The sequence below is a fragment of the Dermacentor variabilis genome, chromosome 9 (genome assembly GCF_050947875.1).
Source record: "Dermacentor variabilis isolate Ectoservices chromosome 9, ASM5094787v1, whole genome shotgun sequence".
Lineage (NCBI taxonomy): Eukaryota > Metazoa > Arthropoda > Arachnida > Ixodida > Ixodidae > Dermacentor > Dermacentor variabilis.
Window position 1 is genome coordinate 7603654 of NC_134576.1, and position 26390 is coordinate 7630043.

General features: G+C 45.7%; 8 non-coding genes across 8 annotated transcripts; all 8 read right to left on the bottom strand.

The window, feature by feature from the left end:
- Positions 1 to 116: 116 nt before the first annotated feature.
- Positions 117 to 189, bottom strand: TRNAA-CGC (transfer RNA alanine (anticodon CGC)). Its single transcript has one exon. It is a non-coding gene; the product is annotated as a tRNA-Ala (tRNA).
- Positions 190 to 2891: 2702 nt separating this feature from the next.
- On the bottom strand, positions 2892 to 2964 carry TRNAA-CGC (transfer RNA alanine (anticodon CGC)). Its single transcript has one exon. It is a non-coding gene; the product is annotated as a tRNA-Ala (tRNA).
- A 392-nt stretch (positions 2965 to 3356) lies between these two features.
- Positions 3357 to 3429, bottom strand: TRNAW-CCA (transfer RNA tryptophan (anticodon CCA)). The gene has a single exon. It is a non-coding gene; the product is annotated as a tRNA-Trp (tRNA).
- Positions 3430 to 7291: 3862 nt separating this feature from the next.
- Positions 7292 to 7364, bottom strand: TRNAL-CAA (transfer RNA leucine (anticodon CAA)). The gene has a single exon. It is a non-coding gene; the product is annotated as a tRNA-Leu (tRNA).
- A 6659-nt stretch (positions 7365 to 14023) lies between these two features.
- Positions 14024 to 14096, bottom strand: TRNAW-CCA (transfer RNA tryptophan (anticodon CCA)). The gene has a single exon. It is a non-coding gene; the product is annotated as a tRNA-Trp (tRNA).
- Positions 14097 to 15887: 1791 nt separating this feature from the next.
- TRNAL-CAA (transfer RNA leucine (anticodon CAA)) lies at positions 15888 to 15960 on the bottom strand. Its single transcript has one exon. It is a non-coding gene; the product is annotated as a tRNA-Leu (tRNA).
- A 3658-nt stretch (positions 15961 to 19618) lies between these two features.
- TRNAW-CCA (transfer RNA tryptophan (anticodon CCA)) lies at positions 19619 to 19691 on the bottom strand. Its single transcript has one exon. It is a non-coding gene; the product is annotated as a tRNA-Trp (tRNA).
- A 2261-nt stretch (positions 19692 to 21952) lies between these two features.
- TRNAW-CCA (transfer RNA tryptophan (anticodon CCA)) lies at positions 21953 to 22025 on the bottom strand. The gene has a single exon. It is a non-coding gene; the product is annotated as a tRNA-Trp (tRNA).
- Between the last annotated feature and the right edge of the window lie 4365 nt (positions 22026 to 26390).

Here is a 26390-nt window from a genome sequence, read left to right on the forward strand (position 1 = left end):
ATGAGAAGCCAACAAGCACTGACAGCAAGGACAAAATTCGGGAAATTAGTTGTGCCTAATAAATAATATGAAGAAACGATAAATTATTAGCAATCAAAGCGGATGAAAAAACAACTTGCCGCAGGTGGGAACCGAACCCACAACCTTCGCATTGCGCGTGCGATGCTCTACCACTCGAGCTACCGCGGCGCTGTTTCCCCAACAAGTTTCTTTGGTATTTATGGGTACTAGTAAAATCCTGCGAGTGTTAGCAAGCGCCACCACTCACTGACCTTGGCGGCGGGCGTGGAACGTCCTCGTTGCCCCAGGCGTCACGACAACGTGATCTTTTTGGGTGAAGGAAACTGGTCAATAAACCCACATATGCTACCTGAAGCATCAATTTGCCCGATTCGAGACCCTCGTTATGTAATAAATGAGAAGAAAGGGGGGGCTCGATATTTATAGTCATATCATGGGAAGCCAACAAGGACTGACAGCAAGGACAACATAGGGGAAATTAGTTGTGCCTAATAAATGGTATGAAGAAACGATAAATCATTAGAAATTAAAGCGGATGAAAAAACAACTAGCCGCAGGTGGGAAGCGAACCCACAACCTTCGCATTTCGCGTGCGATGCCCTACCAATTAAGCTACCGCGACACTGTTTCCCCAACAAGTTTCTTTGGTATTTATGTGTACTAGTAAAATCCTGCGAGTGTTAGCCAGCGCCACCACTCACTGACCTTGGCGGCGGACGTGGAACGTCCTCGTTGACGCACGCGTCACGAGAAAGTGATCTTTTTGGGTGAAGAAAACTGGTCAATAAACCCACATGTGCTACCTGAAGGCATCAATCTTGCCGGATTCGAGACCCTCGTTATGTAATAAAAGAGAAGAAAGGGGGGGCTCGATATTTATAGTCATATCATGGGAAGCCAACAAGGACTGACAGCAAGGACAACATAGGGGAAATTAGTTGTGCCTAATAAATGGTATGAAGAAACGATAAATCATTAGAAATTAAAGCGGATGAAAAAACAACTAGCCGCAGGTGGGAAGCGAACCCACAACCTTCGCATTTCGCGTGCGATGCCCTACCAATTAAGCTACCGCGACAGTGTTTCCCCATCAACTTTTTTGGGTATTTATGCGTACTATTAAACCCTTAGAGTGTAAGCCAGCACCACCACTCGCAGACCTTGGCCGCGGACGTGTTACGTCCTCGTTGACGCAGGCGTCACGAGAAAGTGATCTTTTTCGGTGAAGGCAACTGGTCCATAAACCCACATATGCTACCTGAAGGCATCATTATTGCCGGAATCGCGTCTCTCGTTATGTAATAAACGAGAAGGAAGGGGTTTAAGCAAGGGCCCGATATTTATTATTTATATCATGAGAAGCCAACAAGCACTGACAGCAAGGACAACACAGGGGAAATTAGTTGTGCTTAATAAATGGAATGAAGAAACGATACATTATTAGAAAAAAAGTGGATGAAAAAACAACTTGCTGCCGGTGGGAACGGAACCCACAACCTTCGCATTTCGCGTGCGATGCTCTACCAATTGAGCTACCACGGTGCTGTTTCCCTATCAACTTTCTTGGGTATTTATGTGTACTAGTAAAATCCTGGGAGTGTTAGCCAGCGCCCCCACTCACTGACCTTGGCGGCGGACGTGGAACGTCCTCGTTGCCCCAGGCGTCACGAGAACGTGATCTTTTTGGTGGAAGGAAACTTGTGAATAAAGCCACATATGCTACCTGAAGGCATCAATGTTGCCGGATTCGAGACCCTTGTTATCTAATAAAGGAGAAGAAAGGGGGTTAGCCTAGGGGCTCGATATTTAATAGTCATATCATGAGAAGCCAACAAGGACTGACAGCAAGGACAACATAGGGGAAATTAGTTGTGCCTAATAAATGGTATGAAGAAACGATAAATTATTAGAAATTAAAGCGGATGAAAAAACAACTTGCCGCAGGTGGGAACCGAAACCACAACCTTCGCATTTCGCGTGCAATGCTCTACCAATTTAGCTACCGCGCCGCTGTTTCCCCATCAACTTTCTTATGGTATTTATGTGTACTAGTAAAATCCTGGGAGTGTTAGCCAGCGCCACCACTCACTGACCTTGGCGGCGGACGTGGAACGTCCTCCTGGACGCAGGCGTCACAAGAAAGTGATCTTTTCGGGTGAAGGCAACTGGTCAATAAACCCACATATGCTACCTGAAGGCATCAATCTTGCTGGATTCGAGACCCTCGTTATGTAATAAACGAGAAGAAAGGGGGTTAACCGAGGGGCCCGATATTTATTAGTCATATCATGAGAAGCCAACAAGCACTGACAGCAAGGACAAAATTCGGGAAATTAGTTGTGCCTAATAAATAATATGAAGAAACGATAAATTATTAGCAATCAAAGCGGATGAAAAAACAACTTGCCGCAGGTGGGAACCGAACCCACAACCTTCGCATTGGGCGTGCGATCCTCCACCAATTGAGCTACCGCGGCGCTGTTTCCCCACCAACATTCTTGGGTATTTATGTGTACTAGTAAACCCTGGGAGTCTTAGCCAGCGCCACCACTCACAGACTTTGGCGGCGGACGTGGAACGTCCTCGTTGACGCACGCGTGACGAGAAAGTGATCTTTTCGGGTGAAGGCAACTGGTCAATAAACCCACATATGCTACCTAAAGGCATCAATCTTACTGGATTCGAGACCCTCGTTATGTAATAAACGAGAAGAAAGGGGGTTAACCGAGGGGCCCGATATTTATTAGTCATATCATGAGAAGCCAATAAGCACTGACAGCAAGGACAAAATTCGGGAAATTAGTTGTGCCTAATAATTAATATGAAGAAACGATAAATTATTAGCAATCAAAGCGGATGAAAAAACAACTTGCCGCAGGTGGGAACCGAACCCACAACCTTAGCATTGCGCGTGCGATGCTCTACCAATTGAGCTACCGCGGCGCTGTTTCCCATCAACTTTCTTGGGTATTTATGTGTACTAGTAAACCCTGGGAGTGTTAGCCAGCGCCACCACTCACAGACTTTGGCGGCGGACGTGTGACGTCCTCGTTGAAGCAGGCGTCACGAGAAAGTGATCTTTTTCGGTGAAGGCAACTGGTCAATAAACCCACATATGCTACCTGAAGGCATCAATGTTGCCGGATTCGAGACCCTCGTTATGTAATAAACGAGAAGAAAGGGGGTTAACCGAGGGGCGCGATATTTAGTAGTCATATCATGAGAAGCCAACAAGCACTCACAGCAAGGACAACATAGGGGAAATTAGTTGTGCTTAATAAATGGAATGAAGAAACGATAAATAAATAGAAATTAAAGTGGATGAAAAAACAACTTGCCGCAGGTGGGAACCGAACCCACAACCTTCGCATTTGGCGTGCGATGCTCTACCAATTGAGCTACGGCGGCGCTGTTTCCCCATCAACTGTCTTGGGTATTTATGTGCACTGGTAAACCCTGGGAGTGTTAGCCAGCGCCACCACTCACAGACCTTGGCGGCGGACGTGGAACGTCCTCGTTGACGCACGCGTCACGAGAAAGTGATCTTTTTGGGTGAAGGAAACTGGTCAATAAACCCACATATGCTACCTGAAGGCATCAATCTTGCCGGATTCGAGACCCTCGTTATGTAATAAAAGAGAAGAAAGGGGGTTAAGCGAGGGGCCCGATATTTATTAGTCATATCATGAGAAGCCAACAAGCACTGACAGCAAGGACAACATAGGGGAAATTAGTTGTGCTTAATAAATGGAATGAAGAAACGATAAATTATTTGAAATTAAAGTGGATGAAAAAACAACTTGCCGCCGGTGGGAACGGAACCCACAACCTTCGCATTTCGCGTGCGATGCTCAACCAATTGAGCTACCGCGGTGCTGTTTCCCCATCAACTTTCTTGGGTATTTATGTGTACTAGTAAACTCCTGGAAGTGTTAGCCAGCGCCACCACTCACTGACCTTGGCGGCAGACGTGGACCATCCTCGTTGCCGCAGGCGTCACGAGAACGTGATCTTTTTGGGTGAAGGCAACTGGTCAATAAACCCACATATGCTACCTGAAGGCATCAATGTTGCCGGATTCGAGACCCTCGTTATGTAAAAAACGAGAAGAAAGGGGGTTAAGCGAGTGGCCCGATATTTATTAGTCATATCATGAGAAGCCAACAATCACTGACAGCAAGGACAACACAGGGGAAATTAGTTGTGCTTAATAAATGGAATGAAGAAACGATAAATAATTAGAAATTAAAGTGGATGAAGAAACAACTTGCCGCAGGGGGGAACCGAACCAACAACCTTCGCATTTCGCGTGCAATGCTCTACCAATTGAGCTACCGCGCCGCTGTTTCCCCATCAACTTTCTTGTGGTATTTATGTGTACTAGTAAAATCCTGGGAGTGTTAGCCAGCGCCACCACTCACTGACCTTGGCGGCGGACGTGGAACGTCCTCCTGGACGCAGGCGTCACGAGAAATTGATCTTTTTGGGTGAAGGCAACTGGTCAATAAACACACATATGCTACCTGAAGGCATCAATATTGCCGGATTCGCGACCCTCGTTATGTAATAAACGAGAAGAAAGGGGGTTAACCCAGGGGCCCGATATTTATTAGTCATAATATGAGAAGCCAACAAGCACTAACACCAAGCACAACATAGGGGAAATTAGTTGTGCTTATTAAATGGAATGAAGAAACGATAAATTAATAGAAATTAAAGTGGATGAAAAAACAACATCAATCTTGCCGGATTCGAGACCCTCGTTATGTAAAAAACGAGAAGAAAGGGGGTTAACCGAGGAGCACGATATTTAGTAGTCATATCATGATAAGCCACCAAGCGCTGACAGCAAGGACAACATAGGGGAAATTAGTTGCGCTTAATAAATGGAATGAAGAAACGATAAATTTATAGAAATTAAAGTGGATGAAAAAACAACTTGCCGCAGGTGGGAACCGAATCCACAACCTTCGCATTTCGCGTGCGATCCTCCACCAATTGAGCTACCGCGGCGCTGTTTCCCATCAACTTTCTTGGGTATTTATGTGTACTAGTAAACCCTGGGAGTGTTAGCCAGCGCCACCACTCACAGACTTTGGCGGCGGACGTGTGACGTCCTCGTTGAAGCAGGCGTCACGAGAAAGTGATCTTTTTGGGTGAAGGAAACTGGTCAATAAACCCACATATGCTACCTGAAGGCATCAATCTTGCCGGATTCCAGACCCTCGTTATGTAATAAAAGAGAAGAAAGACGGTTAACCAATGGGCTCGATATTTATTAGTCATATCATGAGAAGCCAACAAGGACTGACAGCAAGGACAGCATAGGGGAAATTAGTTGTGCCTAATAAATTGTATGAAGAAACGATAAATTATTAGAAATTAAAGCGGATGAAAAAACAACTTGCCGCAGGTGGGCACCGAAACCACAACCTTCGCATTTCGCGTGAAATGCTCTACCAATTGAGCTACCGCGCCGCTGTTTCCCCATCGACTTTCTTATGGTATTTATGTGTACTAGTAAAATCCTGGGAGTGTTAGCCAGCGCCACCACTCACTCATCTTGGCGGCGGACGTGGAACGTCCTCCTGGACGCAGGCGTCAAAAGAAAGTGATCTTTTTGGGTGAAGGAAACTGGTCAATAAACCCACATATGCTACCTGAAGCATCAATTTGCCCGATTCGAGACCCTCGTTATGTAATAAATGAGAAGAAAGGGGGTTAACCGAGGGGCCCGATATTTATTAGTCATAATATGAGAAGCCAACAATGACTGACAGCAAGGACAACATAGGGGAAATTAGTTGTGCCTAATAAATTGTATGAAGAAACGATAAATTATTAGAAATTAAAGCGGATGAAAAAACAACTTGCCGCAGGTGGGCACCGAAACCACAACCTTCGCATTTCGCGTGAAATGCTCTACCAATTGAGCTACCGCGCCGCTGTTTCCCCATCGAATTTCTTATGGTATTTATGTGTACTAGTAAAATCCTGGGAGTGTTAGCCAGCGCCACCACTCACTCATCTTGGCGGCGGACGTGGAACGTCCTCCTGGACGCAGGCGTCAAAAGAAAGTGATCTTTTTGGGTGAAGGAAACTGGTCAATAAACCCACATATGCTACCTGAAGCATCAATTTGCCCGATTCGAGACCCTCGTTATGTAATAAATGAGAAGAAAGGGGGTTAACCGAGGGGCCCGATATTTATTAGTCATAATATGAGAAGCCAACAATGACTGACAGCAAGGACAACATAGGGGAAATTAGTTGTGCCTAATAAATGGTATGAAGAAACGATAAATTATTAGAAATTAAAGCGGATGAAAAAACAACTTGCTGCCGGTGGGAACGGAACCCACAACCTTCGCATTTCGCGTGCGATGCTCTACCAATTGAGCTACCACGGTGCTGTTTCCCTATCAACTTTCTTGGGTATTTATGTGTACTAGTAAAATCCTGGGAGTGTTAGCCAGCGCCCCCACTCACTGACCTTGGCGGCGGACGTGGAACGTCCTCGTTGCCCCAGGTGTCACGAGAACGTGATCTTTTTGGGGGAAGGAAACTTGTGAATAAACCCACATATGCTACCTGAAGGCATCAATGTGGCCGGATTCGAGACCCTTGTTATGTAATAAACGAGAAGAAAGGGGGTTAGCCGAGGGGCTCGATATTTAATAGTCATATCATGAGAAGCCAACAAGGACTGACAGCAAGGACAACATAGGGGAAATTAGTTGTGCCTAATAAATGGTATGAAGAAACGATAAATTATTAGAAATTAAAGCGGATGAAAAAACAACTTGCCGCAGGTGGGAAGTGAACCCACAACCTTCGTTTTTCGCGTGCGATGCTCTACGAATTAAGCTACCGCGACGCTGTTTCCCCATCAACTTTCTTGGGTATTTATGCGTACTATTAAACCCTGGGAGTGTTAGCCAGCGCCCCCACTCACTGACCTTGGCGGCGGACGTGGAACGTCCTCGTTGCCGCAGGCCTCACGAGAACGTGATCTTTTTGCGTGAAGAAAACTGGTCAATAAACCCACATATGCTACCTGAAGGCATCAATCTTGCCGGATTCGAGACCCTCGTTATGTAATAAAAGAGAAGAAAGGGGGTTAGCCTAGGGGCTCGATATTTAATAGTCATATCATGAGAAGCCATCAAGGACTGACAGCAAGGACAATATAGGGGAAATTAGTTGTGCCTAATAAATGGTATGAAGAAACGATAAATTATTAGAAATTAAAGCGGATGAAAAAACAACTTACCGCAGGTGGGAAGCGAACCCACAACCTTCGCATTTTGCGTGCGATGCTCTACCAATTAAGCTACCGCGACACTGTTTCCCCATCAACTTTCTTGGGTATTTATGCGTACTATTAAACCCTTAGAGTGTAAGCCAGCACCACCACTCGCAGACCTTGGCCGCGGACGTGTTACGTCCTCGTTGACGCAGGCGTCACGAGAAAGTGATCTTTTTCGGTGAAGGCAACTGGTCCATAAACCCACATATGCTACCTGAAGGCATCAATATTGCCGGAATCGCGTCTCTCGTTATGTAATAAACGAGAAGGAAGGGGGTTAAGCAAGGGCCCGATATTTATTATTTATATCATGAGAAGCCAACAAGCACTGACAGCAAGGACAACACGGGGGAAATTAGTTGTGCTTAATAAACGGAATGAAGAAACGATAAATTATTAGAAATTAAAGTGGATGAAAAAACAACTTGCCGCCGGTGGGAACGGAACCCACAACCTCCGCATTTCGCGTGCGATGCTCTACCAATTGAGCTACCACGGCGCTGTTTCCCCATCAACTTTCTTGGGTATTTATGTGTACTAATAAAATCCTGGGAGTGTTAGCCAACGCCACCACTCACTGACCTTGGCGGCGGACGCGGTACGTCCTCGTTGCCCCAGGCGTCACGAGAACCTGATTTTTTGGGTGAAGGAAACTGGTCAATACACCCACATATGCTACCTGAAGGCATCTATGTTGCCGGATTCGAGACCCTCGTTATGTAATAAAAGAGAAGAAAGGGGGTTAACCGAGGGGCTCGATATTTATTAGTCATATCATGAGAAGCCAACAAGGACTGACAGCAAGGACAACATAGGGGAAATTAGTTGTGCCTAATAAATTGTATGAAGAAACGATAAATTATTAGAAATTAAAGCGGATGAAAAAACAACTTGCCGCAGGTGGGAACCGAACCCACAACCTTCGCATTTCGCGTGCAATGCTCTACCAATTGAGCTACCGCGCGGCTGTTTCCCCATCAACTTTCTTGTGGTATTTATGTGTACTAGTAAAATCCTGGGAGTGTTAGCCAGCGCCACCACTCACTGACCTTGGCGGCGGGCGTGGAACGCCCTCATTGCCGCAGGCGTCACGACAACGTGATCTTTTTGGGTGAAATAAACTGGTCAATAAACCCACATATGCTACCTGAAGGCATCAATTTGCCCGATTCGAGACCCTTGTTATGTAATAAACGAGAAGAAAGGGGGTTAACCGAGGAGCACGATATTTATTAGTCATATTATGAGAAGCCAACAAGCACTGACATCAAGCACAACATAGGGGAAATTAGTTGTGCTTATTAAATGGAATGAAGAAACGATAAATTAATAGAAATTAAAGTGGATGAAAAAACAACATCAATCTTGCGGGATTCGAGACCCTCGATATGTAATAAAAGAGAAGAAAGGGGGTTAACCGAGGGGCTCGATATTTATTAGTCATATCATGAGAAGCCAACAAGGACTGACAGCAAGGACAACATAGGGGAAATTAGTTGTGCCTAATAAATGGTATGAAGAAACGATAAATTATTAGAAATTAAAGCGGATGAAAAAACAACTTGCCGCCGGTGGGAACGGAACCCACAACCTCCGCATTTCGCGTGCGATGCTCTAACAATTGAGCTACCGCGGTGCTCTTTCCCCATCAACTTTCTTGGGTATTTATGTGTACTAGTAAACTCCTGGAAGTGTTAGCCAGCGCCCCCACTCACTGACCTTGGCGGCGGAAGTGGAACGTCCTCGTTGCCGCAGGCGTCACGAGAACGTGATCTTTTTGGGTGAAGAAAACTGGTCAATAAACCCACATATGCTACCTGAAGGCATCAATCTTGCCGGATTCGAGACCCTCGTTATGTAATAAAAGAGAAGAAAGGGGGTTAGCCGAGGGGCTCGATATGTAATAGTCATATCATGAGAAGCCAACAAGGACTCACAGCAAGGACAACATGGGGGAAATTAGTTGTGCCTAATAAATGGTATGAAGAAACGATAAAATATTAGAAATTAAAGCGGATGAAAAAACAACTTACCGCAGGTGGAAAGCGAACCCACAACCTTCGCATTTCGCGTGCGATGCTCTACCAATTAAGCTTCCGCGACACTGTTTCCCCATCAACTTTCTTGGGTATTTATGCGTACTATTAAACCCTTAGAGTGTAAGCCAGCACCACCACTCACAGACCTTGGCGGCGGACGTGTTACGTCCTCGTTGACGCAGGCGTCACGAGAAAGTGATCTTTTTCGGTGAAGGCAACTGGTCAATAAACCCACATATGCCACCTGAAGGCATCAATATTGCCGGATTCGCGACCCTCGTTATGTAATAAATGAGAAGAAAGGGGGTTTAGCAAGGGCCCGATATTTATTATTTATATCATGAGAAGCCAACAAGCACTGACAGCAAGGACAACACAGGGGAAATTAGTTGTGCTTAATAAACGGAATGAAGAAACGATAAATTATTAGAAATTAAAGTGGATGAAAAAACAACTTGCCGCCGGTGGGAACGGAACCCACAACCTCCGCATTTCGCGTGCGATGCTCTAACAATTGAGCTACCGCGGTGCTCTTTCCCCATCAACTTTCTTGGGTATTTATGTGTACTAGTAAACTCCTGGAAGTGTTAGCCAGCGCCCCCACTCACTGACCTTGGCGGCGGAAGTGGAACGTCCTCGTTGCCGCAGGCGTCACGAGAACGTGATCTTTTTGGGTGAAGAAAACTGGTCAATAAACCCACATATGCTACCTGAAGGCATCAATCTTGCCGGATTCGAGACCCTCGTTATGTAATAAAAGAGAAGAAAGGGGGTTAGCCGAGGGGCTCGATATTTAATAGTCATATCATGAGAAGCCAACAAGGACTCACAGCAAGGACAACATAGGGGAAATTAGTTGTGCCTAATAAATGGTATGAAGAAACGATAAAATATTAGAAATTAAAGCGGATGAAAAAACAACTTACCGCAGGTGGAAAGCGAACCCACAACCTTCGCATTTCGCGTGCGATGCTCTACCAATTAAGCTTCCGCGACACTGTTTCCCCATCAACTTTCTTGGGTATTTATGCGTACTATTAAACCCTTAGAGTGTAAGCCAGCACCAGCACTCACAGACCTTGGCGGCGGACGTGTTACGTCCTCGTTGACGCAGGCGTCACGAGAAAGTGATCTTTTTCGGTGAAGGCAACTGGTCAATAAACCCACATATGCTACCTGAAGGCATCAATATTGCCGGATTCGCGACCCTCGTTATGTAATAAATGAGAAGAAAGGGGGTTTAGCAAGGGCCCGATATTTATTATTTATATCATGAGAAGCCAACAAGCACTGACAGCAAGGACAACACAGGGGAAATTAGTTGTGCTTAATAAACGGAATGAAGAAACGATAAATTATTAGAAATTAAAGTGGATGAAAAAACAACTTGCCGCCGGTGGGAACGGAACCCACAACCTTCGCATTTCACGTGCGATGCTCTACCAATCGAGCTACCACGGCGCTGTTTCCCCATCAACTTTCTTGGGTATTTATGTGTACTAGTAAAATCCTGGGTGTGTTAGCCTGCGCCACCACTCACTGACCTTGGCAGCGGACGCGGTACGTCCTCGTTGACGCAGGCGTCACGAGAAATTGATCTTTTTGGGTGAAGGCAACTGGTCAATAAACCCACATATGCTACCTGAAGGCATCAATATTGCCGGATTCGCGACCCTCGTTATGTAATAAACGAGAAGAAACGGGGTTAAGCGAGGGGCCCGATATTTATTAGTCATATCATGAGAAGCCAACAAGCACTGACAGCAAGGACAACATAGGGGAAATTAGTTGTGCTTAATAAATGGAATGAAGAAACGATAAATTAATAGAAATGAAAGTGGATGAAAAAACAACTTGCTGCAGGTGGGAACCGAATCCACAACCTTCGCATTTCGCGTGCGATCCTCCACCAATTGAGCTACCGCGGCGCTGTTTCCCCATCAACTTTCTTGGGTATTTATGTGCACTGGTAAACCCTGGGAGTGTTAGCCAGCGCCACCACTCACAGACCTTGGCGGCGGACGTGGAACGTCCTCGTTGACGTACGCGTCCCGAGAAAGTGATATTTTTGGGTGAAGGAAACTGGTCAATAAACCCACATATGCTACCTGAAGGCATCAATCTTGCCGGATTCGAGACCCTGGTTATGTAATAACAGAGAAGAATGGGGGTGAACCGAGGGGCTCGATATTTATTAGTCATATCATTAGAAGCCAACAAGGACTGACAGCAAGGACAACATAGGGGAAATTAGTTGTGCCTAATAAATTGTATGAAGAAACGATAAATTATTAGAAATTAAAGCGGATGAAAAAACAACTTCCCGCAGGTGGGAACCGAATCCACAACCTTCGCATTTCGCGTGCGATCCACCAGCAATTGAGCTACCACGGTGCTGTTTCCCTATCAACTTTCTTGGGTATTTATGTGTACTAGTAAAATCCTGGGAGTGTTAGCCAGCGCCCCCACTCACTGACCTTGGCGGCGGACGTGGAACGTCCTCGTTGACGCAGGCGTCACGAGAAATTGATCTTTTTGGGTGAAGGCAACTGGTGAATAAACCCACATATGCTACCTGAAGGCATCAATATTGCCGGATTCGCGACCCTCGTTATGTAATAAACGAGAAGAAACGGGGTTAAGCGAGGGGCCCGATATTTATTAGTCATATCATGAGAAGCCAACAAGCACTGACAGCAAGGACAACATAGGGGAAAATTAGTTGTGCTTAATAAATGGAATAAAGAAACGATAAATTAATAGAAAAGAAAGTGGATGAAAAAACAACTTGCCGCAGGTGGGAACCGAATCCACAACCTTCGCATTTCGCGTGCGATCCACCAGCAATTGAGCTACCGCGGCGCTGTTTCCCCATCAACTTTCTTGGGTATTTATGTGTACTAGTAAGCCCTGGGAGTGTTAGCCAGCGCCACCCCTCACAGACTTTGGCGGCGGACGTGTTACATCCTTGTTGACGCAGGCGTCACGAGAAAGTGATCTTTTTCGGTGAAGGCAACTGGTCAATAAACCCACATATGCTACGTGAAGGCATCAATGTTGCCGGATTCGAGACCCTCGTTATGGAATAAACGAGAAGAAAGGGGGTTAACCGAGGGGCGCGATATTTATTAGTCATATCATGAGAAGCCAACAAGCACTCACAGCAAGGACAACATAGGGGAAATTAGTTGTGCTTAATAAATGGAATGAAGAAACGATAAATTAATAGAAATTAAAGTGGATGAAAAAACAACTTGCTGCAGGTGGGAACCGAATCCACAACCTTCGCATTTCGCGTGCGATCCTCCACCAATTGAGCTACCGCGGCGCTGTGTCCCCATCAACTTTCTTGGGTATTTATGTGCACTGGTAAACCCTGGGAGTGTTAGCCAGCGCCACCACTCACAGACCTTGGCGGCGGACGTGGAACGTCCTCGTTGACGTACGCGTCCCGAGAAAGTGATATTTTTGGGTGAAGGAAACTGGTCAATAAACCCACATATGCTACCTGAAGGCATCAATCTTGCCGGATTCGAGACCCTGGTTATGTAATAACAGAGAAGAATGGGGGTGAACCGAGGGGCTCGATATTTATTAGTCATATCATTAGAAGCCAACAAGGACTGACAGCAAGGACAACATAGGGGAAATTAGTTGTGCTTAATAAATGGAATGAAGAAATGATAAATTATTTGAAATTAAAGTGGACGAAAAAACAACTTGCCGCCGGTGGGAACGGAACCCAAAACCTTCGCATTTCGCCTGCGATGCTCTACCAATTGAGCTACCGCGGTGCTGTTTCCCCATCAACTTTCTTGGGTATTTATGTGTACTAGTAAACTCCTGGAAGTGTTAGCCAGCGCCACCACTCACTGACCTTGGCGGCGGACGTGGAACGTCCTCATTGCCGCAGGTGTCACGAGAACGTGATCTTTTTGGGTGAAGAAAACTGGTCAATAAACCCACATATGCTACCTGAAGGCATCAATCTTGCCGGATTCGAGACCCTCGATATGTAATAAAAGAGAAGAAAGGGGGTTAACCGAGGGGCTCGATATTTATTAGTCATATCATGAGAAGCCAACAATGACTGACAGCAAGGACAACATAGGGGAAATTAGTTGTGCTTAATAAATGGAATAAAGAAACGATAAATTAATAGAAAAGAAAGTGGATGAAAAAACAACTTGCCGCAGGTGGGAACCGAATCCACAACCTTCGCATTTCGCGTGCGATCCACCAGCAATTGAGCTACCGCGGCGCTGTTTCCCCATCAACTTTCTTGGGTATTTATGTGTACTAGTAAGCCCTGGGAGTGTTAGCCAGCGCCACCCCTCACAGACTTTGGCGGCGGACGTGTTACATTTTTGTTGACGCAGGCGTCACGAGAAAGTGATCTTTTTCGGTGAAGGCAACTGGTCAATAAACCCACATATGCTACGTGAAGGCATCAATGTTGCCGGATTCGAGACCCTCGTTATGGAATAAACGAGAAGAAAGGGGGTTAACCGAGGGGCGCGATATTTATTAGTCATATCATGAGAAGCCAACAAGCACTCACAGCAAGGACAACATAGGGGAAATTAGTTGTGCTTAATAAATGGAATGAAGAAACGATAAATTAATAGAAATTAAAGTGGATGAAAAAACAACTTGCCGCAGGTGGGAACCGAACCAACAACCTTCGCATTTGGCGTGCGATGCTCTACCAATTGAGCTACGGCGGCGCTGTTTCCCCATCAACTGTCTTGGGTATTTATGTGCACTGGTAAACCCTGGGAGTGTTAGCCAGCGCCACCACTCACAGACCTTGGCGGCGGACGTGGAACGTCCTCGTTGACGCACGCGTCACGAGAAAGTGATCTTTTTGGGTGAAGGAAACTGGTCAATAAACCCACATATGCTACCTGTAGGCATCAATCTTGCCGGATTCGAGACCCTCGTTATGTAATAACAGAGAAGAATGGGGGTGAACCGAGGGGCTCGATATTTATTAGTCATATCATTAGAAGCCAACAAGGACTGACAGCAAGGACAACATAGGGGAAATTAGTTGTGCCTAATAAATTGTATGAAGAAACGATAAATTATAAGAAATTAAAGCGGATGAAAAAACAACTTGCCGCAGGTGGGAAACGAACCCACAACCTTCGCATTTCGCGTGCGATGCCCTACCAATTAAGCTACCGCGACACTGTTTCCCCATCAACTTTTTTGGGTATTTATGCGTACTATTAAACCCTTAGAGTGTAAGCCAGCACCACCACTCGCAGACCTTGGCCGCGGACGTGTTACGTCCTCGTTGACGCAGGCGTCACGAGAAAGTGATCTTTTTCGGTGAAGGCAACTGGTCCATAAACCCACGTATGCTACCTGAAGGCATCAATATTGCCGGAATCGCGTCTCTCGTTATGTAATAAACGAGAAGGAAGGGGGTTAAGCAAGGGCCCGATATTTATTATTTATATCATGAGAAGCCAACAAGCACTGACATTAAGGACAACACAGGGGAAATTAGTTGTGCTTAATAAATGGAATGAAGAAACCGATACATTATTAGAAAAAAAGTGGATGAAAAAACAACTTGCTGCCGGTGGGAACGGAACCCACAACCTTCGCATTTCGCGTGCGATGCTCTACCAATTGAGCTACCACGGTGCTGTTTCCCTATCAACTTTCTTGGGTATTTATGTGTACTAGTAAAATCCTGGGAGTGTTAGCCAGCGCCCCCACTCACTGACCTTGGCGGCGGACGTGGAACGTCCTCGTTGCCCCAGGTGTCACGAGAACGTGATCTTTTTGGGGGAAGGAAACTTGTGAATAAACCCACATATGCTACCTGAAGGCATCAATGTGGCCGGATTCGAGACCCTTGTTATGTAATAAACGAGAAGAAAGGGGGTTAGCCGAGGGGCTCGATATTTAATAGTCATATCATGAGAAGCCAACAAGGACTGACAGCAAGGACAACATAGGGGAAATTAGTTGTGCCTAATAAATGGTATGAAGAAACGATAAATTATTAGAAATTAAAGCGGATGAAAAAACAACTTGCCGCAGGTAGGAAGTGAACCCACAACCTTCGTTTTTCGCGTGCGATGCTCTACGAATTAAGCTACCGCGACGCTGTTTCCCCATCAACTTTCTTGGGTATTTATGCGTACTATTAAACCCTGGGAGTGTTAGCCAGCGCCCCCACTCACTGACCTTGGCGGCGGACGTGGAACGTCCTCGTTGCCGCAGGCCTCACGAGAACGTGATCTTTTTGGGTGAAGAAAACTGGTCAATAAACCCACATATGCTACCTGAAGGCATCAATCTTGCCGGATTCGAGACCCTCGTTATGTAATAAAAGAGAAGAAAGGGGGTTAGCCTAGGGGCTCGATATTTAATAGTCATATCATGAGAAGCCATCAAGGACTGACAGCAAGGACAACATAGGGGAAATTAGTTGTGCCTAATAAATGGTATGAAGAAACGATAAATTATTAGAAATTAAAGCGGATGAAAAAACAACTTACCGCAGGTGGGAAGCGAACCCACAACCTTCGCATTTTGCGTGCGATGCTCTACCAATTAAGCTACCGCGACACTGTTTCCCCATCAACTTTCTTGGGTATTTATGCGTACTATTAAACCCTTAGAGTGTAAGCCAGCACCACCACTCGCAGACCTCGGCCGCGGACGTGTTACGTCCTCGTTGACGCAGGCGTCACGAGAAAGTGATCTTTTTCGGTGAAGGCAACTGGTCCATAAACCCACATATGCTACCTGAAGGCATCAATATTGCCGGAATCGCGTCTCTCGTTATGTAATAAACGAGAAGGAAGGGGGTTAAGCAAGGGCCCGATATTTATTATTTATATCATGAGAAGCCAACAAGCACTGACAGCAAGGACAACACAGGGGAAATTAGTTGTGCTTAATAAACGGAATGAAGAAACGATAAATTATTAGAAATTAAAGTGGATGAAAAAACAACTTGCCGCCGGTGGGAACGGAACCCACAACCTCCGCATTTCGCGTGCGATGCTCTAACAATTGAGCTACCGCGGTGCTCTTTCCCCATCAACTTTCTTGGGTATTTATGTGTACTAGTAAACTCCTGGAAGTGTTAGCCAGCGCCCCCACTCACTGACCTTGGCGGCGGAAGTGGAACGTCCTCGTTGCCGCAGGCGTCACGAGAACGTGATCTTTTTGGGTGAAGAAAACTGGTCAATAAACCCACATATGCTACCTGAAGGCATCAATCTTGCCGGATTCGAGACCCTCGTTATGTAATAAAAGAGAAGAAAGGGGGTTAGCCGAGGGGCTCGATATTTAATAGTCATATCATGAGAAGCCAACAAGGACTCACAGCAAGGACAACATAGGGGAAATTAGTTGTGCCTAATAAATGGTATGAAGAAACGATAAAATATTAGAAATTAAAGCGGATGAAAAAACAACTTACCGCAGGTGGAAAGCGAACCCACAACCTTCGCATTTCGCGTGCGATGCTCTACCAATTAAGCTTCCGCGACACTGTTTCGCCATCAACTTTCTTGGGTATTTATGCGTACTATTAAACCCTTAGAGTGTAAGCCAGCACCAGCACTCACAGACCTTGGCGGCGGACGTGTTACGTCCTCGTTGACGCAGGCGTCACGAGAAAGTGATCTTTTTCGGTGAAGGCAACTGGTCAATAAACCCACATATGCTACCTGAAGGCATCAATATTGCCGGATTCGCGACCCTCGTTATGTAATAAATGAGAAGAAAGGGGGTTTAGCAAGGGCCCGATATTTATTATTTATATCATGAGAAGCCAACAAGCACTGACAGCAAGGACAACACAGGGGAAATTAGTTGTGCTTAATAAACGGAATGAAGAAACGATAAATTATTAGAAATTAAAGTGGATGAAAAAACAACTTGCCGCCGGTGGGAACGGAACCCACAACCTTCGCATTTCACGTGCGATGCTCTACCAATCGAGCTACCACGGCGCTGTTTCCCCATCAACTTTCTTGGGTATTTATGTGTACTAGTAAAATCCTGGGTGTGTTAGCCTGCGCCACCACTCACTGACCTTGGCGGCGGACGCGGTACGTCCTCGTTGACGCAGGCGTCACGAGAAATTGATCTTTTTGGGTGAAGGCAACTGGTCAATAAACCCACATATGCTACCTGAAGGCATCAATATTGCCGGATTCGCGACCCTCGTTATGTAATAAACGAGAAGAAACGGGGTTAAGCGAGGGGCCCGATATTTATTAGTCATATCATGAGAAGCCAACAAGCACTGACAGCAAGGACAACATAGGGGAAATTAGTTGTGCTTAATAAATGGAATGAAGAAACGATAAATTAATAGAAATGAAAGTGGATGAAAAAACAACTTGCTGCAGGTGGGAACCGAATCCACAACCTTCGCATTTCGCGTGCGATCCTCCACCAATTGAGCTACCGCGGCGCTGTTTCCCCATCAACTTTCTTGGGTATTTATGTGCACTGGTAAACCCTGGGAGTGTTAGCCAGCGCCACCACTCACAGACCTTGGCGGCGGACGTGGAACGTCCTCGTTGACGTACGCGTCCCGAGAAAGTGATATTTTTGGGTGAAGGAAACTGGTCAATAAACCCACATATGCTACCTGAAGGCATCAATCTTGCCGGATTCGAGACCCTGGTTATGTAATAACAGAGAAGAATGGGGGTGAACCGAGGGGCTCGATATTTATTAGTCATATCATTAGAAGCCAACAAGGACTGACAGCAAGGACAACATAGGGGAAATTAGTTGTGCCTAATAAATTGTATGAAGAAACGATAAATTATTAGAAATTAAAGCGGATGAAAAAACAACTTGCCGCAGGTGGGAACCGAACCCACAACCTTCGCATTTCGCGTGCAATGCTCTACCAATTGAGCTACCGCGCCGCTTTTTGCCCATCAACTTTCTTGTGGTAATTATGTGTACTAGTAAAATCCTGGGAGTGTTAGCGAGCGCCACCACTCACTGACCTTGGCGGCGGACGTGGAACGTCCTCGTTGACGCAGGCGTCACGAGAAATTGATCTTTTTGGGTGAAGGCAACTGGTGAATAAACCCACATATGCTACCTGAAGGCATCAATATTGCCGGATTCGCGACCCTCGTTATGTAATAAACGAGAAGAAACGGGGTTAAGCGAGGGGCCCGATATTTATTAGTCATATCATGAGAAGCCAACAAGCACTGACAGCAAGGACAACATAGGGGAAATTAGTTGTGCTTAATAAATGGAATGAAGAAATGATAAATTATTTGAAATTAAAGTGGACGAAAAAACAACTTGCCGCCGGTGGGAACGGAACCCAAAACCTTCGCATTTCGCCTGCGATGCTCTACCAATTGAGCTACCGCGGTGCTGTTTCCCCATCAACTTTCTTGGGTATTTATGTGTACTAGTAAACTCCTGGAAGTGTTAGCCAGCGCCACCACTCACTGACCTTGGCGGCGGACGTGGAACGTCCTCATTGCCGCAGGTGTCACGAGAACGGGATCTTTTTGGGTGAAGAAAACTGGTCAATAAACCCACATATGCTACCTGAAGGCATCAATCTTGCCGGATTCGAGACCCTCGATATGTAATAAAAGAGAAGAAAGGGGGTTAACCGAGGGGCTCGATATTTATTAGTCATATCATGAGAAGCCAACAATGACTGACAGCAAGGACAACATAGGGGAAATTAGTTGTGCTTAATAAATGGAATAAAGAAACGATAAATTAATAGAAAAGAAAGTGGATGAAAAAACAACTTGCCGCAGGTGGGAACCGAATCCACAACCTTCGCATTTCGCGTGCGATCCACCAGCAATTGAGCTACCGCGGCGCTGTTTCCCCATCAACTTTCTTGGGTATTTATGTGTACTAGTAAGCCCTGGGAGTGTTAGCCAGCGCCACCCCTCACAGACTTTGGCGGCGGACGTGTTACATCCTTGTTGACGCAGGCGTCACGAGAAAGTGATCTTTTTCGGTGAAGGCAACTGGTCAATAAACCCACATATGCTACGTGAAGGCATCAATGTTGCCGGATTCGAGACCCTCGTTATGTAATAAACGAGAAGAAAGGGGGTTAACCGAGGGGCGCGATATTTATTAGTCTTATCATGAGAAGCCAACAAGCACTCACAGCAAGGACAACATAGGGGAAATTAGTTGTGCTTAATAAATGGAATGAAGAAACGATAAATTAATAGAAATTAAAGTGGATGAAAAAACAACTTGCCGCAGGTGGGAACCGAACCAACAACCTTCGCATTTGGCGTGCGATGCTCTACCAATTGAGCTACGGCGGCGCTGTTTCCCCATCAACTGTCTTGGGTATTTATGTGCACTGGTAAACCCTGGGAGTGTTAGCCAGCGCCACCACTCACAGACCTTGGCGGCGGACGTGGAACGTCCTCGTTGACGCACGCGTCACGAGAAAGTGATCTTTTTGGGTGAAGGAAACTGGTCAATAAACCCACATATGCTACCTGTAGGCATCAATCTTGCCGGATTCGAGACCCTCGTTATGTAATAACAGAGAAGAATGGGGGTGAACCGAGGGGCTCGATATTTATTAGTCATATCATTAGAAGCCAACAAGGACTGACAGCAAGGACAACATAGGGGAAATTAGTTGTGCCTAATAAATTGTATGAAGAAACGATAAATTATAAGAAATTAAAGCGGATGAAAAAACAACTTGCCGCAGGTGGGAACCGAACCCACAACCTTCGCATTTCGCGTGCAATGCTCTACCAATTGAGCTACCGCGCCGCTTTTTGCCCATCAACTTTCTTGTGGTATTTATGTGTACTAGTAAAATCCTGGGAGTGTTAGCCAGCGCCACCACTCACTGACCTTGGCGGCAGACGCGGAACGTCCTCGTTGACGCAGGCGTCACGAGAAATTGATCTTTTTGGGTGAAGGCAACTGGTCAATAAACCCACATACGCTACCTGAAGGCATCAATATTGCCGGATTCGCGACCCTCGTTATGTAATAAACGAGAAGAAACGGGGTTAAGCGAGGGGCCCGATATTTATTAGTCATATCATGAGAAGCCAACAAGCACTGACAGCAAGGACAACATAGGGGAAATTAGTTGTGCTTAATAAATGGAATGAAGAAACGATAAATTATTTGAAATTAAAGTGGACGAAAAAACAACTTGCCGCCGGTGGGAACGGAACCTACAACCTTCGCATTTCGCGTGCGATGCTCTACCAATTGAGCTACCGCGCGGCTGTTTCCCCATCAACTTTCTTGTGGTATTTATGTGTACTAGTAAAATCCTTGGAGTGTTAGCCAGCGCCACCACTCACAGACCTTGGCGGCGGACAAGGAACGTCCTCGTTGCCCCAGGCGTCACGAGAACGTGATCTTTTTGGGGGAAGGAAACTTGTGAATAAACCCACATATGCTACCTGAAGGCATCAATGTTGCCGGATTCGAGACCCTTGTTATGTAATAAACGAGAAGAAAGGGGGTTAGCCGAGGGGCTCGATATTTAATAGTCATATCATGAGAAGCCAACAAGGACTGACAGCAAGGACAACATAGGGGAAATTAGTTGTGCCTAATAAATGGTATGAAGAAACGATAAACTATTAGAAATTAAAGCGGATGAAAAAACAACTTGCCGCCGGTGGGAACGGAACCCACAACCTCCGCATTTCGCGTGCGATGCTCTAACAATTGAGCTACCGCGGTGCTCTTTCCCCATCAACTTTCTTGGGTATTTATGTGTACTAGTAAACTCCTGGAAGTGTTAGCCAGCGCCCCCACTCACTGACCTTGGCGGCGGAAGTGGAACGTCCTCGTTGCCGCAGGCGTCACGAGAACGTGATCTTTTTGGGTGAAGAAAACTGGTCAATAAACCCACATATGCTACCTGAAGGCATCAATCTTGCCGGATTCGAGACCCTCGTTATGTAATAAAAGAGAAGAAAGGGGGTTAGCCGAGGGGCTCGATATTTAATAGTCATATCATGAGAAGCCAACAAGGACTCACAGCAAGGACAACATAGGGGAAATTAGTTGTGCCTAATAAATGGTATGAAGAAACGATAAAATATTAGAAATTAAAGCGGATGAAAAAACAACTTACCGCAGGTGGAAAGCGAACCCACAACCTTCGCATTTCGCATGCGATGCTCTACCAATTAAGCTTCCGCGACACTGTTTCCCCATCAACTTTCTTGGGTAGTTATGCGTACTATTAAACCCTTAGAGTGTAAGCCAGCACCACCACTCACAGACCTTGGCGGCGGACGTGTTACGTCCTCGTTGACGCAGGCGTCACGAGAAAGTGATCTTTTTCGGTGAAGGCAACTGGTCAATAAACCCACATATGCTACCTGAAGGCATCAATATTGCCGGATTCGCGACCCTCGTTATGTAATAAACGAGAAGAAAGGGGGTTTAGCAAGGGCCCGATATTTATTATTTATATCATGAGAAGCCAACAAGCACTGACAGCAAGGACAACACAGGGGAAATTAGTTGTGCTTAATAAACGGAATGAAGAAACGATAAATTATTAGAAATTAAAGTGGATGAAAAAACAACTTGCCGCAGGTGGGAACCGAACCAACAACCTTCGCATTTGGCGTGCGATGCTCTACCAATTGAGCTACGGCGGCGCTGTTTCCCCATCAACTGTCTTGGGTATTTATGTGCACTGGTAAACCCTGGGAGTGTTAGCCAGCGCCACCACTCAAAGACCTTGGCGGCGGACGTGGAACGTCCTCGTTGACGCACGCGTCACGAGAAAGTGATCTTTTTGGGTGAAGGAAACTGGTCAATAAACCCACATATGCTACCTGTAGGCATCAATCTTGCCGGATTCGAGACCCTCGTTATGTAATAACAGAGAAGAATGGGGGTGAACCGAGGGGCTCGATATTTATTAGTCATATCATTAGAAGCCAACAAGGACTGACAGCAAGGACAACATAGGGGAAATTAGTTGTGCCTAATAAATTGTATGAAGAAACGATAAATTATAAGAAATTAAAGCGGATGAAAAAACAACTTGCCGCAGGTGGGAACCGAACCCACAACCTTCGCATTTCGCGTGCAATGCTCTACCAATTGAGCTACCGCGCCGCTTTTTGCCCATCAACTTTCTTGTGGTATTTATGTGTACTAGTAAAATCCTGGGAGTGTTAGCCAGCGCCACCACTCACTGACCTTGGCGGCAGACGTGGAACGTCCTCGTTGACGCAGGCGTCACGAGAAATTGATCTTTTTGGGTGAAGGCAACTGGTCAATAAACCCACATACGCTACCTGAAGGCATCAATATTGCCGGATTCGCGACCCTCGTTATGTAATAAACGAGAAGAAACGGGGTTAAGCGAGGGGCCCGATATTTATTAGTCATATCATGAGAAGCCAACAAGCACTGACAGCAAGGACAACATAGGGGAAATTAGTTGTGCTTAATAAATGGAATGAAGAAACGATAAATTATTTGAAATTAAAGTGGACGAAAAAACAACTTGCCGCCGGTGGGAACGGAACCTACAACCTTCGCATTTCGCGTGCGATGCTCTACCAATTGAGCTACCGCGCGGCTGTTTCCCCATCAACTTTCTTGTGGTATTTATGTGTACTAGTAAAATCCTTGGAGTGTTAGCCAGCGCCACCACTCACTGACCTTGGCGGCGGGCGTGGAACGCCCTCGTTGCCGCAGGCGTCACGACAACGTGATCTTTTTGGGTGAAATAAACTGGTCAATAAACCCACATATGCTACCTGAAGGCATCAATTTGCCCGATTCGAGACCCTCGTTATGTAATAAACGAGAAGAAAGGGGGTTAACCGAGGAGCACGATATTTATTAGTCATATTATGAGAAGCCAACAAGCACTGACATCAAGCACAACATAGGGGAAATTAGTTGTGCTTATTAAATGGAATGAAGAAACGATAAATTAATAGAAATTAAAGTGGATGAAAAAATAACATCAATCTTGCGGGATTCGAGACCCTCGATATGTAATAAAAGAGAAGAAAGGGGGTTAACCGAGGGGCTCGATATTTATTAGTCATATCATGAGAAGCCAACAAGGACTGACAGCAAGGACAACATAGGGGAAATTATTTGTGCCTAATAAATGGTATGAAGAAACGATAAATTATTAGAAATTAAAGGGGATGAAAAAACAACTTGCCGCAGGTGGGAAGTGAACTCACAACCATCGTTTTTCGCGTGCGATGCTCTACCAATTAAGCTACCGCGACGCTGTTTCCCCATCAACTTTCTTGGGTATTTATGCGTACTATTAAACCCTGGGAGTGTTAGCCAGCGCCACCACTCACAGACCTTGGCGGCGGACAAGGAACGTCCTCGTTGCCCCAGGCGTCACGAGAACGTGATCTTTTTGGGGGAAGGAAACTTGTGAATAAACCCACATATGCTACCTGAAGGCATCAATGTTGCCGGATTCGAGACCCTTGTTATGTAATAAACGAGAAGAAAGGGGGTTAGCCGAGGGGCTCGATATTTAATAGTCATATCATGAGAAGCCAACAAGGACTGACAGCAAGGACAACATAGGGGAAATTAGTTGTGCCTAATAAATGGTATGAAGAAACGATAAATTATTAGAAATTAAAGCGGATGAAAAAACAACTTGCCGCCGGTGGGAACGGAACCCACAACCTCCGCATTTCGCGTGCGATGCTCTAACAATTGAGCTACCGCGGTGCTCTTTCCCCATCAACTTTCTTGGGTATTTATGTGTACTAGTAAACTCCTGGAAGTGTTAGCCAGCGCCCCCACTCACTGACCTTGGCGGCGGAAGTGGAACGTCCTCGTTGCCGCAGGCGTCACGAGAACGTGATCTTTTTGGGTGAAGAAAACTGGTCAATTAACCCACATATGCTACCTGAAGGCATCAATCTTGCCGGATTCGAGACCCTCGTTATGTAATAAAAGAGAAGAAAGGGGGTTAGCCGAGGGGCTCGATATTTAATAGTCATATCATGAGAAGCCAACAAGGACTCACAGCAAGGACAACATAGGGGAAATTAGTTGTGCCTAATAAATGGTATGAAGAAACGATAAAATATTAGAAATTAAAGCGGATGAAAAAACAACTTGCTGCAGGTGGGAACCGAATCCACAACCTTCGCATTTCGCGTGCGATCCTCCACCAATTGAGCTACCGCGGCGCTGTTTCCCCATCAACTTTCTTGGGTATTTATGTGCACTGGTAAACCCTGGGAGTGTTAGCCTGCGCCACCACTCACAGACCTTGGCGGCGGACGTGGAACGTCCTCGTTGACGTACGCGTCCCGAGAAAGTGATATTTTTGGGTGAAGGAAACTGGTCAATAAACCCACATATGCTACCTGAAGGCATCAATCTTGCCGGATTCGAGACCCTGGTTATGTAATAACAGAGAAGAATGGGGGTGAACCGAGGGGCTCGATATTTATTAGTCATATCATTAGAAGCCAACAAGGACTGACAGCAAGGACAACATAGGGGAAATTAGTTGTGCCTAATAAATTGTATGAAGAAACGATAAATTATTAGAAATTAAAGCGGATGAAAAAACAACTTGCCGCAGGTGGGAACCGAACCCACAACCTTCGCATTTCGCGTGCAATGCTCTACCAATTGAGCTACCGCGCCGCTTTTTGCCCATCAACTTTCTTGGGTATTTATGTGTACTAGTAAAATCCTGGGAGTGTTAGCCAGCGCCACCACTCACAGACCTTGGCGGCGGACGTGGAACGTCCTCGTTGACGTACGCGTCCCGAGAAAGTGATATTTTTGGGTGAAGGAAACTGGTCAATAAACCCACATATGCTACCTGAAGGCATCAATATTGCCGCATTCGCGACCCTCGTTATGTAATAAACGAGAAGAAACGGGGTTAAGCGAGGGGCCCGATATTTATTAGTCATATCATGAGAAGCCAACAAGCACTGACAGCAAGGACAACATAGGGGAAATTAGTTGTGCTTAATAAATGGAATGAAGAAATGATAAATAATTTGAAATTAAAGTGGACGAAAAAACAACTTGCCGCCGGTGGGAACGGAACCCAAAACCTTCGCATTTCGCGTGCGATGCTCTACCAATTGAGCTACCGCGGTGCTGTTTCCCCATCAACTTTCTTGGGTATTTATGTGTACTAGTAAACTCCTGGAAGTGTTAGCCAGCGCCACCACTCACTGACCTTGGCGGCGGACGTGGAACGTCCTCATTGCCGCAGGTGTCACGAGAACGTGATCTTTTTGGGTGAAGAAAACTGGTCAATAAACCCACATATGCTACCTGAAGGCATCAATCTTGCCGGATTCGAGACCCTCGATATGTAATAAAAGAGAAGAAAGGGGGTTAACCGAGGGGCTCGATATTTATTAGTCATATCATGAGAAGCCAACAATGACTGACAGCAAGGACAACATAGGGGAAATTAGTTGTGCCTAATAAATGGTATGAAGAAACGATAAAATATTAGAAATTAAAGCGGATGAAAAAACAACTTACCGCAGGTGGAAAGCGAACCCACAACCTTCGCATTTCGCATGCGATGCTCTGCCAATTAAGCTTCCGCGACACTGTTTCCCCATCAACTTTCTTGGGTAGTTATGCGTACTATTAAACCCTTAGAGTGTAAGCCAGCACCACCACTCACAGACCTTGGCGGCGGACGTGTTACGTCCTCGTTGACGCAGGCGTCACGAGAAAGTGATCTTTTTCGGTGAAGGCAACTGGTCAATAAACCCACATATGCTACCTGAAGGCATCAATATTGCCGGATTCGCGACCCTCGTTATGTAATAAACGAGAAGAAAGGGGGTTTAGCAAGGGCCCGATATTTATTATTTATATCATGAGAAGCCAACAAGCACTGACAGCAAGGACAACACAGGGGAAATTAGTTGTGCTTAATAAACGGAATGAAGAAACGATAAATTATTAGAAATTAAAGTGGATGAAAAAACAACTTGCCGCCGGTGGGAACGGAACCCACAACCTTCGCA